Genomic DNA, 14563 nt, shown 5'->3' with positions numbered 1-14563 from the left:
ATAATCCAACAGGTACAAGTGGCTCTCGAAAGTTAGCGAACATGCACGGCGGTCCCTAGTGCGCGCTCGACCCCGGCGAAAGAGCGCCCCGGCCCGTGCGAACGCGAACCGCGCCCCTCGCCCCAAAGGCACCGAGACCGCCGCGCGGCACCCATGTTGCAAAGGAGGCAGTGTTATCCATAATCGGTCCGTGCTCGCAAGCGAGCAACTCTGCCGACCACGATAGGGCATGCTTTATCACCAGTGGGGTGCGAGCCATGATTGCCCGCCTTGCAGCCTTTTTTGCAACACACAGCCGCGTCACCCACACGGACCGTACATTGAGCAGCGAGATGATCGCCCGCACAGCGCGTGCACAGCGCCCTGTCCGCCTGCTGCCGCGCAGGGCAAGCGCGGTGGGAATGGCCGTATGTCGCACAGAAGGTGCACGTAGGGACATGGACATCTTCCACCATGGCAGCGGACGTCCAGCCCACCGCAACGCGACCACGGTCCACGAGTGACCGGAACGTAGCTGGGTCAACCTAGAGTACGTGGTTGAAGTTGCCAGGCCGTTCGTTGAAAGATGTGCGTACCGAACACGTGGAAGGGTCTACCGTTAAGTTGGGGTTTCTCGCGTTTAGCTGGGCTGTGAGACTGACCGCGGGGACGTCGGGATCAGCTCCATTTAGCTTAGCATGCAGCTTCCGTTTTTGCGCAAGCCTAATAGTCGAATTTTATAATCGAATGTTTTTTTTTCGATGTGTTGTCTTTCTCTGTAATTACTATTGTATTTGTAATACCATAAATGATATGATGCTGTTTTTCTTGAAGTTCAATATATGACCTTTATGTTTGTAATTAACCCCCCTACGATAATGCCCAACTCGGGCGCTGTAGGTATTTGTTATAAATAAATAAATAAATAAATAAATAAATAAATAAATAAATAAATAAATAAATAAATAAATAAATAATAGTGGTATTTGTGACCGCATTGGTTTCAACAGCGGTCTTAAGCCTGTCCATAGAACCTTTGTCGCCCGAAAGAAGTCAGGGCGTGCCGAGTTTTGCGTACGCTAATGTCACCAATGCGCTCTTTTACTAGATCTACGTTGTTTTTCATCAAAGCTGATAAATCGTCAGCTGCGGAGGCAGTGGGTACGAGAGGGGTCAAAAACATTATGTGGGCATGGTGTTGCCTGATAACAGAGTCGGCAGCACCGCCGGTAGGCACGACAGTTCCGGGGCCCAGGCCCCCCGCACCGGTCGATCACCTCACGCACCGGCACACCACCACGGACCACTGCAGCATACGAGGCAGGTTGCGTAGTCGTCGGAACAACACCATGGTGAAACCCGGCGCCAGTCGCCCGAGTCCGCTGGAGCTGATCGCACAGCTCATCGGCATGGCCACACTGCCTCACCGCCACAGCCCGCATGTCAGCACACTCTTGTAGCAGCTGTCTCAGGTGACCCAGAATCTGAGACCGGTGATTGTTGGCCACCTTACAGTTAGAATCAGAGAGGATGTCGGTTATCTGCCTTTGCCGATCGACAGCGCAATGAAACGACGCCGTCAACGCGGCGTCAACTCTGCTTCGCACGAAGGAAGGCACATCGGCACCGCCCGGTCCCGCAGCCCGATAGGCGGAGGCAGCAGGCGGCCCTGCACCACGGGAGGCCAAATCCACAGCTCCCAGCACGCGGTATCTATCGGAAGAGAAGACTGAGTCGTCCGAGCGCGGCGAATCCCCCATCGAAGGGGAACCGCCCCCGGCCGGCGGCAGAGCAGCAGGAAGCTGAGCATCGAAAATGCCCCGCTAGTGGGTACCACCCAATCAGCGAGGCAGCCGATCGAAGGTAAGCTGCCAAACACCAACCTGAGGCCAAATTTCAGGCTCCCCGCGCAAAACAAAGGCACGGCCGGGAGGGTGAGACGTTCAGGGAGGCCTGCCAACTAAGAGAAGGCAGCGGAAAAGGCAAGAACCTGACCTTCTTGCCAAAACAGGCGGGAGCGAAGCGGCCAGCGGACAGGCAGCGTTTTCTTCCTCGTTGATTTCCAACGTCGCAAGGCGAGATTTTTGCTACATGCGTTTGCGCTCGCTACTAAGTGCCAGCGAGCGTCCCAGAGCCCTGGTCCTGTATTGCAAACCGGGCGCCGCCCCAGCCTTTTAGCATCGTCGTGAGTCCTGCTGAGCTGAGCTTCGTCCCGGCTCTCACCCCACTGCTGTGCTGGGCTTCGTCCTGGCTCTCACCCCATCGCTACGCTGCCGAGCTTGGGCTACGTCCCAGAGCTGACGCTCCGGAACCGGGCTACGTCTTGGTGCCACCCTGAACTTGGACCACCGCCCGTACTCATCGCCGTTGGAGCCAAGCCCGCCGACCCATCGCCACGAGGCCTGAACTCTTAATTAGAATTGTGAGTGCTCGAGCGTGACAGTCACCCAAGCTTATTTGTATGGTCCTTTCCTGTATTAGTCCCATGTGCCGTTTCATGTTATAAATAGGTCTCTTTGTGTCTCTGGGTGCTTTCTTGTGCATCTGGCTAACATGCGCCCACACAGTTGCCCACAGCTATAGGGGGCGGCGTTCTTAAGCTCTATCGTGAAGGCCCGTAGACCACAGGAACCTCAGTAGGGCGAGTAAGGCCTTCAGCGCGGATATTCTTTCGGAGCACTGACTTAAAGCTTTTAGCCTCGTTAGCGGACGATTGTCCACTAACGCGGTCCAGCACTCTGCACAACACTTGCCTCTCCGCACTATAGCGCGGGCAGACACAGATATGTTGGAGCGTCTCGTCGTTGCTGCACATGTCGCACGTGGGACTGTTGGCCATTCCAATAAGGAAGGTATATTAGTTCGTAAATGCAGCGCCTAGCCACAGACGGCACAGCATGGTTTGTTCCCGTCGTGGTAATGCAGGCAGGAGATGCATCCGTATACCCGGAGACAACGAACGCAAACGACACATGGTGAAAGTGTTCGAGTCCCAAAGGGGCAAAGCACATTCAGGGGACATCAATCGCAGCCCAGCCGCTGCGTCTGTTCGCGAAAGTAAAGTCAAGACAAATTGACCTGCACAGATGTGCACATTCATGTGCAGATCGGGCGGCTTCATTGGCGTGGTCAATCCAGCTGATATTGCAATGTCCTGGAAGCAATTTAAAGATTATGTTGTGTCCCTTGTCATGGCTGCGATGATATATCTCTCGTATTTCTGCGGCCAGTTGTTCATTGGGTCCGTGTATACACTGATGGGCTGCATTGAAATCACTAAAGACTGTCCATTGTTGAGATGGTTCCTGATTAATGAAATCAAGTGCAGCACCGAGTACCACAAGTTCTGGACCCGTCGAGGTGGTAACAAATGAAGTTTTTCAGTTTATTTCTTCAGATTTTGCCGGGATGATGACTGCAGCAGCTGAGCTGTTGAGTTTTACTGAGCGAACTGTGTAGACATGTTGCCAGAATCTGTGGACGTTGTAAATGTGTTCCAAAGTTGCTTGCTTCAAAGCTTGCAATGGCGCTCCAGCTTTCTTTTTGATGGCCGGAATTGTCAATTGTGCTTGCGGCCGTGGCCGGCACCACAATGGGGCTGATAATCGTGTAGCAGGCGTGGATTGTGATGGCAAGTATGACTGATATCTGACAATGTTTTTAGGAAATGTTGAATGTGGCCGCTTTGCTGGTAAGCAAGCAAGAAGGTGTGAGGGAACCCGAGTCAGATGTCGGGTTCCCTCGTATTTCTGCGGCCAGTTGTTCATTGGGTCCGTGTATACACTGATGGGCTGCATTGAAATCACTAAAGACTGTCCATTGTTGAGATGGTTCCTGATTAATGAAATCAAGTGCAGCACCGAGTACCACAAGTTCTGGACCCGTCGAGGTGGTAACAAATGAAGTTTTTCAGTTTATTTCTTCAGATTTTGCCGGGATGATGACTGCAGCAGCTGAGCTGTTGAGTTTTACCGAGCGAACTGTGTAGACATGTTGCCAGAATCTGTGGACGTTGTAAATGTGTTCCAAAGTTGCTTGCTTCAAAGCTTGCAATGGCGCTCCAGCTTTCTTTTTGATGGCCGGAATTGTCAATTGTGCTTGCGGCCGTGGCCGGCACCACAATGGGGCTGATAATCGTGTAGCAGGCGTGGATTGTGATGGCAAGTATGACTGATATCTGACAATGCTTTTAGGAAATGTTGAATGTGGCCGCTTTGCTGGTAAGCAAGCAAGAAGGTGTGAGGGAACCCGAGTCAGATGTCGGACGTGTGCCCTCAGGACATCTGTGGCAAGTAGACTGTAAAAGAGGAGTCTCTGGCAATGGCCACTATCGCAATCGATTACGTAGTTTTTGGGACACCAAGGCAAGTTCTGAGTGCTTGGGCTTGCACACTCTGGAGTCTGCGTACAGTTGTAGTGTACGTATTTCCTAGCACAGGTAAGTTGACCGTAGGAAGCCCATACATAGCGCTTTATATCGTTGCAGCATTGACGGTAATGTTGCACCCCAGGAATTCCCGCCGAGAAACGCGAGAAGGTCCACAATGGGACCCAAACGCTTTGTCATGTACGAGACGTGAGGGCTCCAATAGAAGTCTCTGTCAACGATGACTACAAGAAATCCGTGCGTTCGTCTGTATAGTACATTTTGATCAATAATCCGCAAAGCATACGGGGCCATCGCCTTGCGAGTAAAATCAACGAGTGCACACTTCTCAGGTGAAAGCTCCAGGGCTTGCCTTCTTAGATATGTTAACACGGCATTTGAAGTCTTCTGAAGTCGTGCGCGGACTTATGCACGTGTCACTCCTGAAGCCCATATGCAAATGTCGTCTGCATATACGAAGAACTCTACGGTTGGCGGTAACACATCGGCGAGACCAACGAGCACCAGGTTGAACAGGGTAGGTCGAAAATTGCAATTGCCGTCAACGGAAGTATAAAACTGCCGTCGCAAATACGTACATTTTTCCCGGGAGCTCCGAGTAGCTACTGGCAAAGTGATCGGCTGGCAGCGATATTCCATTTCTTTCGCAGCGGGGTAGTATGTGGCTGTTCCCATAACTACTCAGTTTGGTTCGGCATATTCGTGCATCTTTAATGCGTACACGCCACTTGGACGAGGTGAGCTTTTTTTTTGAAGTAGCGCGAGAGATAGGCGAAGTAGGCGCAGTCCCAAAATGTTTGAGGAGTAGCGGAGGGCTACTGGAGAAAAAGGCGTAGAATCGGATGGATGGATCGAATAACTTTATTATGGTCCATTGGGTCGCGCTAGTTTCGTAGCCCGAAGCGGGCCGCTTCCACGTTGGGACCGATAGGCCTAGCATTGAAAACAAACATTTTTTTCTGTTGTTCGGCTTAATCATGCATAATTAGTGTGCACACGACATAGCAGATGGGGGAGTTCTCGCGGTTTGGGTGACGCCACATAACAGACAAAGTAGGGGTGGCCTGAAAGCTTTTTGGCGAATCGTGGAAGGCTGGTGGCTGAAATAGAGTGGAAACATTTGGAATATATTTACGGTATAGTGCCTCGGATTACCAGTGCAAGAAAATAATTTAAAACTCGGTTCTCGCTCCTCGAAACGGTGTGGTGATCCAGTACCCATTGTCTTATGGCAGACAGCAACAATTGCCACGCGAAACGTGGTGTTCTACTAACGAACACGAATTGATGCCACTTGCCGAACACATCCCTTATTGCGCGAACGTTGGTGCCGACTACATGAGCCGATCTGATACTGCAGACACTAGATTATAATTGTACGTACTCTAACCTTGTTGCTCACTTGAACCTTTAACATTTTTCTATTGTTCTGCGGGCGCTCACATTTACCAGCCTTTTTTCTGGGAGGATCATTAGAGATGTGCGCCAAACCTCATTCTTGTGTTGGAAAACATGTTCGACGGCTGCAACACAAGTAGCACCAAGAAATAACCAGCTGCCCAAACGATAGACACGCAGTACAAAATGCGACAGAAATTATATGGTCAATCCATGCGTACTTTTGCCGTTGGCGTCAGCACCACCGTGATGCTCCGTATAAAATCCACACACCGTCCCCGCGCGCCGCATGCAGTTTGTGTGAGTGAAAGCGTGCGAGGGGAGCCAACGATCGCAGCTCATTCTGGCGTGCGCAAAGGAGGAAAGCGGAGAGCAAACGCGCCATCTTTCGTCGCGCGAAAGGTCCTGCGGGGAGGGGAGGGAGAGGTGGCGCCGCGTTGCTCCGGCAGCAACTGTGTATATTACGCGGTCGCGTGCGCCCTATTTTGAAAGCGCTCGGCTAACAGCTCATACCTTTGCGTGTGCTGTGTTCTCGCCGCTCAGTTTACGTTGAAGCGATACACAGCACGAAGGTCACCTCGCTCGCTGCGGCCGCGCTTCCTCACGCCAGCGTTTTCACAGCGAGTGTCTGTGGTCATCGAGTGCGATGTGTTCATGTTTGCCTGTGTGCGGTTGACACCATGCTTGTTAATTTAGTTAGTAATCGAACGTTTTCAAGCTTATAAGGCCTTTAAAACTACTATCCCCACTTCGTATAGCTGTCTACTAATTTACTATTGCAATTGATGCTTCGCCTTTCAGGCGAAACTGTGACTTCTTAACTTTTTCATAAATCCCTAATTCCTCTGGCATGGTAAGTAAATAAGGTAGATGGGATAGGATTCACAATATATGCAGGTGATGTGACTCTCTAGAGCAACCGCCTGAGCGTGACAGACCATAACATACGCCTTCAGAAAGCCACCTAAATAATCGACCCCCACGTTAGAAGGATCGGTTTGGAGCTCTCGAGTCAGAAAACAATGTATATGCGAATCGCCAGCAAGAGGGGTCACAATAGCCCAGATTGTGCGAACACGCAGCTAACACTAAGAGATCAGCCTCTTGATGGATCCTAAACGAATTTCACTACGGAGATGTAGATGGGTGGTATGTACATCGGTGCACAACCACTGTATTGACGCTGAGCAATGCTTGACGCCATTTCACCAAAATCATTTTGATGTATCAGTTGGACGCACAAATCGTACAACTTTCTATGACTTCCTCGTCTTGTGGAGGGGACGCTGTATAAATTATATTGCTAATAACAGTTCTTACCTTGATAACAATATTTCCTGGCTCTCAAAAGTTGGGACAGAACTGCGGTCTCGGCCTCCCTTAGTGCTGCGTTGTTCCCGACACAATTGTTTTGCGTTGACGACTTGCTTTCATACAGTTCCTAATGCCAATATGAAACCTGTACTACTGTTTAAGCTTCAGATTCCGAGTTCTCGTTAACATTACGAAAGATTGCCGAGGTCACTTTCGCCGCATGAAGGCTGCGCTGCAGCAAGGAATGCCGCAAAGTTCGTAATTGTGTAAGCAAACAGAACATTCCTTTTCGGAAGAAAATGTACATAGCTTGAACACCTATGTGTTCAGGCTACGAACACATAACTTATTGATTTACGAAGATTAATAGTTCTCACAGTTCACTTTATCAAGAAATTAGTACAAGCGTACACTCGATATCAGTAATTGCCTTTAATACTGGAACCAGGCTCCATTGGCGTGCCAACTGAAATAAATCATCAAGTAGACGGTGGCGTCTTTTTATGATAAAGCTTGCAAGTTTTCACAAGTGCTTTTAGAATATACTCTGTTGCCAAACGAACATAACTCTTTAAATTGATGAATGCATTTCTTTCTGTTGTCGGTGCTGATACTGCTGCCTTTATTTGGAGCATGCTTCTCTTTTCTCACCCATAGCTCGCAATCTGAAAAGAAGAATGAACGAATGATCGTTGAATATACTATACATACTTGGTTGTTTATTTGTAGCTTCTACTGCACCGAAACCGAAAACGCGTGTTGAAAGTAGTTGCACAAGAAAGGTTTCGCACTATACAGAACGGAATATGAACTATGGTTCTGCCGAAGGTCATTTCTGAATGAATAAACGTGCATGTACGTTCACGTAGGGTGTTTTATTTGGCCTATTTCGGGCTCTCTTGTACATCAAACTTAAAAAACAATAATGATTTACTTGCCCATGCTAGAATCAGACCTCTGCCGTCGAGCCCAGCAGCCGTGATGACATTTGAGTAATAATACATTTTTTATTACCTATGTGAACAGATTTTTACACTGGCACATGCATACTTCTCTCTCATTTCAAAACCAACTAGCTCTTTGAAACATTTGGCGTGTGCGTCCACTGGCACTTTGCCGTCTTCTTACTTCATGACGCCTCGCGCTTTGCGGCGTTGTGTTAGACTGCACAATCTATGGAATCGGCGCACATTGACTATAGTACTCTCCTCTTGCAGCTAACGCTATTGATAAAATTGCACGAAGTTGTACCGACTTCATAATCGCTCTAGTTATTGATGTTTTATTGCGATAGCAATTATATGGACACTCCAAAGCAGATTTCTGCCGTCGGCGTCGCCGTCGCCGTCGCCGTTGCCGTGAGGTTCCGTATGACGTCAATGGAGATGAAATTGTCGCCGCGCGCCGCCGAACGCTGTATGTGCGAGTGAAAGGGTGCGAGGGACGCGCGCTTTCACGGGGAGTGAACGCACGGCGGAGAACAAACGCGCGTTCTGTGCCGTGCTCCCTTAAGGGCTGCAGAAGTAGGCGTCTCTTTCCTCCTTTACAATCACCATATATGTAGAGCAAACGCGCCTTCTTCTGACGCACGAAAGGCGTGGGAGGGGGGGGGGGGCAGGGAAGGGAGGCAACGTTTAGCTGCGGCACCAAGTGCCTATTTATATCAGAGGCTCCGGCAACAGTCACCAACGCCGCACGCATTTTGTGCGAACGCGGGCAAAACGCCGACGGCGTCGACAACAGTGCTGTGTGTTGCCGGTGCTGCTGCATGTCCAAGTTTGAACAGCGGATAAAACTACTAACCTTACTCCGTATAGCTCTCTACTAAGTTGCTATCGCAATTGATGCTTCGCCTTTCGGGTGAAACTGCGACAACTTTGTTTTTTCCTTTCTTTGCCGGTGTACAAATTCCAATGTCGTTTTAACATCGATCACATGCCATAATCATACATACATAAGGCTGTATAACACTTAGTCGCATATCACGTTCCTATCCGGGTTTATCTCCGAAGTACCGTTGAGTACCTAGCTAGAACTCTATAATGAACAGGCATAAATTCGCATCGAACGGTCACACTAAACATCATGCCATTGCGGCCATATGATTGCTATCAACACGGTCGTTGACTTTCTGCTGTCGTTACACACAAGTACTATCGCGTCACACACTCTCTCGATATGCAAAGCACGGGGCTACACCTCGTAACGATTTTCGGAGCCTCGAAAAATTCTTGGTAACCAGGTACGTGCAACCTTCTTCACATAACATGTATTTACACAGTGCATGGGATCTGCACAGTTTTTCTTAATCTTGCTTTGGTGGGTCTATCGCCAAAGAAGTGTAATATAAAAGGTACTTTCGGCACTTGTGTCCGAGGAGGCAAGTATCTGTTTCGTAGTAATTCGGCGATATCCCTACAAAGCCAGTGATATACAATTATACTCACTGCGCATACGTTTATTAACATTTTCAAAAAGGGTGCCACAGCCTTCCTCGAGCCTCTCCACTATGTAGCAGCTGTTCTGGGCCACATGTAGGACTTGATATTGAAAGGTGACAATTTCTGGAACAAAATGAAAGCGACATACCTTTTGGAATGTGGGAAAGGACGCGCAGTCGAGCATGAATATCACAACCTATGAGATTTCCGTGGTAGGAACCGTGTCGTTGTTTGGTCAGTAAATCGAATGTTGTTTTTTTTTTCAGGGCTGCTATCATGTACTCTTTGAAGCTACAGATGAGCGTTTCTATTGAAGCAATTATTAGTATTACGGAGGAACAATAAAAATAGTTCTGAGGTTGTTCTCTTGACTTGCGAAAGAAAAGTTCGGATTCAGGGTTTGGTTTTAGGCACACCAACTTAGTAGAGTGCCAACTCAGTGCTCTATTCCTTTTTTCTCAGTGAGCGCTCGTTTGGGAAAGGCGTAAGAACCTCATAATGCGTTCGCGACTGGTGTGCGCACGCCACAACCCAATGTGTCGTGCACATGTATCATAAGGTTGGCATTGACGCTTCTTGGCCAAAGTTGTAATTGCAGCTTTGACCAGCGCATCTGTTTGCTGTCACTGCGCTGCTTTCTGTAAGGCGTTTCGCGCCGGCGTTCCTTGCCCGTTTTATTTGCGCAAATCTGCCTCCGCGTTTTAACATGGCTTGGCCCCCCTTTTTTTCCCAATAGAAAACAACGTATTTACTCCCGTGTGAATACTGAGTGCAGCACTTGTTTAGTCGGTAGTCCGAAACAGAACCACTGCACCATTTTCTGGCTTAGACAATCGCCAAGTTTCTTGCTCCTACTGATACAGGGACATATTCACAGGTGCAGGCTACACTGCAAGAAACGAGTACTTCGCATCATGGCATTTTCAAGTACTGTAGCACATACTGAGCTTTTGTTCAGATAACTTGAGATAATTTCATTTCAGATTGTACGAGAATTTAAAGCTGCTTGTTTAAGGCCCCACAATATACTATCTAAATATAACCCCTACCAGTCAAGCTGCTTCATGACGCCAAAAAGAAACACTTGTAGCTAGGCTCAAAATACTGTCAGCATTCTACCAACACATATTCTTTACGGGAAACGCACAATGGAATATGTAGGGTATAATATATGGAAAAGTATGCTTTTTGCGATGAAGGAAAGTAACTTCTCCTGCAAGCTTAAATATATGGTAATGTACAGAAACCTTTCGTCACTCACATGATGGATAAGCCTACATAATGTAATTTTAAGCAGTAATTTCTGTTGCCCTAATAGTGCACTAAATTGCACTGTTATATGCATTGTACTTACTCTGCACGTTTGAAATATAGAATATATGCACGTGTACATGAAAATTACTGGTCTTTTTTTCTTTGTATTGTCCTGGTTTCTATCTTGCTTCTTTCTTTTTTTATTTTTCTTGAAATGGAAATAATTTTAAAAAATGTGCTTGAGATATTTTATACTTGTACAAATTCTGCATGAGCCCATTGCTAGCGGTAATGCTAAGGGCTCAGTTGAAATGTTAAGCTTCATTGTATATACCTTTCAACTGAATAAAAAGTTCTTCTTCTTCTATTCCTTATATGTAGCTGTTAATTATAAGAACTAGACATCCGTCACGAGTAACACTAGGAGACAAAATGTTTCTTAATAAAAAAGAAAAAGAAAGATTTTTAGTACGGTAAACTAAGCCGGAAGGGCAAACAGATTGTCAGCTGTGTTTTTCTTTCCATATTCCATACACCTGGAATATCGGCTAAACGTCAGAAAAAAGAACTATGGCATTCCGACCTTTTGAAAGGTGAGTGAGAAGTGAGCTGCCGGCTAACTCCAGCCTGCGCAATGGGCACTCTGCATACAGTCTTTTATTTCATTAAGATTTGAAAACATTAAGTAGAAATCGTGTTCCCAAACAAACTAAAAGATTATAGTGTCCATCCTTACGGCCATATATGGTATTTAATGATAAACACACAATATTCGGTGTCACTGAAACTATGTTAAGTGATTTACTAACTCAATTAACTAGCGATTTACTAGCGTCAGTGACCACTACAGGTGGGACCCCACGCTGATGTTAGCCAACGTGATATTAGAGAGCTTTAGAATTGGGGGCCCGAGCGACTTGGGGACCCAAGAGAATTGCGGGCCGTAAGTGCGCACGCGCAGTATCCAAGCCAGCTTTGCGTTCTTGCGTTCGCGTTAATCCAAGGCCTAAAAATCAAAAACTAGCTTGGGCCCCCAAGCCGTCTTGGGTCACCCTCGCGGGTGACGAGAAACCGCGACAGAGCCAGTAGAGCCGTACGAGTCCCAGCCATCCAATGCCGTTATCTCGCAGCCGGTAAGCATGACTGCTCTGAGCGCTACGTACGCGCGCGCGCGCTCGCACTACACAGCAGAAAGTGACATCTGTATATTGCGTGAAGTGCTCGCAACGAACCCTTTTAGTACGTTAAGCTGTGTCCACAAGTAGCGAAAAATCTTGCAGAAGATACTAAAAAACATTTTCGCGTCTGTCAATACGCAACCTTTGCGAGACGTATACTGCCGCCGGCCATGTCGTCGGTAAATCGCTTATGTCAAAGTTAGAAAAAGATCCTTCAATGTCAGCACACCTCAAATCAGCGTACAGCAGATGATTGCAGAGCAAACTTGCTGTCCTTCGACTGATTTTGGCTATTTTACACAGGTGAACTTGCCATTTCGAAGTGTATCACACACACACAAAAAAATTAAGAGCACTTGCCGGCGGTTGGCTTTGCTTGACCTAACCTAGTTTACTTCACTCGTAGTACTAACATGGCGATTATTGCGACAATTTATTGTTCGCTCTTCTTGCTCAAAAAATGCATTCTGTTCGTTTTCACTTGCAAGAAAAGCTTTTCTTCTTTGTTGCTTTCAAGCACCTTTTTATTTTCCCCCAGTGTGGCGTCCCAAGCGCTCGATCCAATGCTGTCTGCGTTTGAACAACTTATCAAACCCTGCTGCTCCTCTAAACCCAAGAGAAACTAACGAAACGCGACTTGGGGGCCCACAGTCTTGGATTCCCTATTCTAAAACTGTCTATTCTATCTCAATAGAACGGCACGCGTGTGGCACCGGACGCATGAAGAAGATTCTACAAGTTGGGATGCATGCAAGACGAAGCTGCGGGAGTTGTTCGGCAGGCCATTTGGCCGTCAGCAGGTCGCTAAAAAGGAAATGGGATTCCGCGTCCATACGACCACTGAATCGTACATTTCCTACATACAGAACGTAATGGGCCATTGTTGATTTTCTGACGCAAAAATGGCCGAATCTGACAAGATTTCGTGCATTTTGAAAGCAGTAGCCGACGACGCATTTAACCTACGTGAATTTAAGGATTATATGGTGGTCGAGGCAACAGTTAAGGAATCCAAACGCTTTGAACAAGCCAAGAGTCGCCGCATCACCCGCCAATTCTTTCGGCTACCTAACACCGCTGCCGGATCGTCATATGAAGACCCACCGATGGCTGAGCAGGCTACAGCGTCAGAAGATGTACCACGCGTTGCCCACCGCGAAGTCGAAGCAATAGATCCTACGGCCGTTCTTCCAGACGTTCAGTCAGCCAACTGGCCCACCGTGTCGCTCATACCAGCAGTTTTCCGCCAGGAGTTCACGAACATGGGAATCCGCCGTCTGTTCCATCCGTGCACCTGAACGAACCCCTGCAAATGCCACCCAGAACCAGGTCTACCCTTCGCGCTACAAAAACCCAGCTGACTGGAGGACGGCAGACGACCGACCCATATGTTTCAACTGCCCTCGCGCTGGACACATGGCCCGTCACTGCCGCAGTAGCTCCTCGTCGCCTTCAAACTGGAGCACTGAATTTTGCCGTCGTCCTGAAGGCAACATTTGACGATTTTCAAGCGAAGCTTCCTTTGTCTCAATTATTCTTCTGTGAGCGCTAAAAACGCACTACAGGAAAGCCAACTTACACAATGGAACTATCTGCGCATTTGAGAACACTATAGAACAGCGGCTGCGCATCTGCGCTCGCAATAGAGCAATGGCGTAGGACATACGTATTGTAGAACACCACAGTTTACATTCGCAGTTATACCGATAAGAACAATGGGAACTGCAGCGGCCCGCTTTGCAGACGAACTGTATATATCTGCATTGTATTACGCGCGTCACGCACTGCATTCCCGGCCATCACCATGGGCAGGCCGCGGGTGCAACACACGGCTGAAGAGACTTCCCTAATCACATCTAAGCGCGAGCGCGATCGTGCCCATAAGGCCGATTCCGTGTATCGGCAACGGCAGAGCCTCTGACCGCCTATCACACCGATCAAAAGGCCATACTGTGAAAGTGTAGAGTCGTCCGCGAAAGTGTGAGTGTGTGCGTGTAATCAACGGCTACATGATCCAAAATAACGGGTATGCAATTTAACGAAATGTGTCTATTAAACTACAACGTTAAAAAAAGTCGCAGTTTCACCCGAAAGACGAAGCATCAATTGCGATAGCAAATTAGTAGAGAGCTATACAGAGTAAGGATAGTAGTTTTATCAGCTGTATAAACTTGGACATGCATCAGCACCAGCAACGCGCAGAACTGTTGCCGACGCCGTCGGCGTTTTGCCCGCGTTCGCACTGAACGCGCGCGGCGTTTTTATATAAATACGCAATATTGGGTGCCACAGCTAAACGTCGCCTCCCCTCCGTCTCTCCCTCCCGTCCCCCCACAGCCTTTCGCGCGACGAAAAAAAGTCGCGTTTGCTCTCTATATATGGAAAGGAGGAAAGAGACGCTTAATTCTGCAGCCCTTCAGGGAGCCAGGTGGCAGGAGGAACGCAGGGTGGCCACCATTTTGGCAACTGCCCCTGCTCCCCTATCCCGCCGTGCAGTCCGTGCTGGTGTGCGGAAGGAGACCCTGCAGGCAAAGGCCGCCTCAACGCCTGTGCAGGGCCTGTCGTATGCACAGGCACTGGCCGGCCTCCCACAGGCGCCCCAGCAGAAGGCA

Source organism: Dermacentor silvarum, chromosome 2 (genome assembly GCF_013339745.2).
Source record: "Dermacentor silvarum isolate Dsil-2018 chromosome 2, BIME_Dsil_1.4, whole genome shotgun sequence".
Classification (NCBI taxonomy): domain Eukaryota; kingdom Metazoa; phylum Arthropoda; class Arachnida; order Ixodida; family Ixodidae; genus Dermacentor; species Dermacentor silvarum.
Note: the sequence above shows the minus strand (reverse complement) of the source record.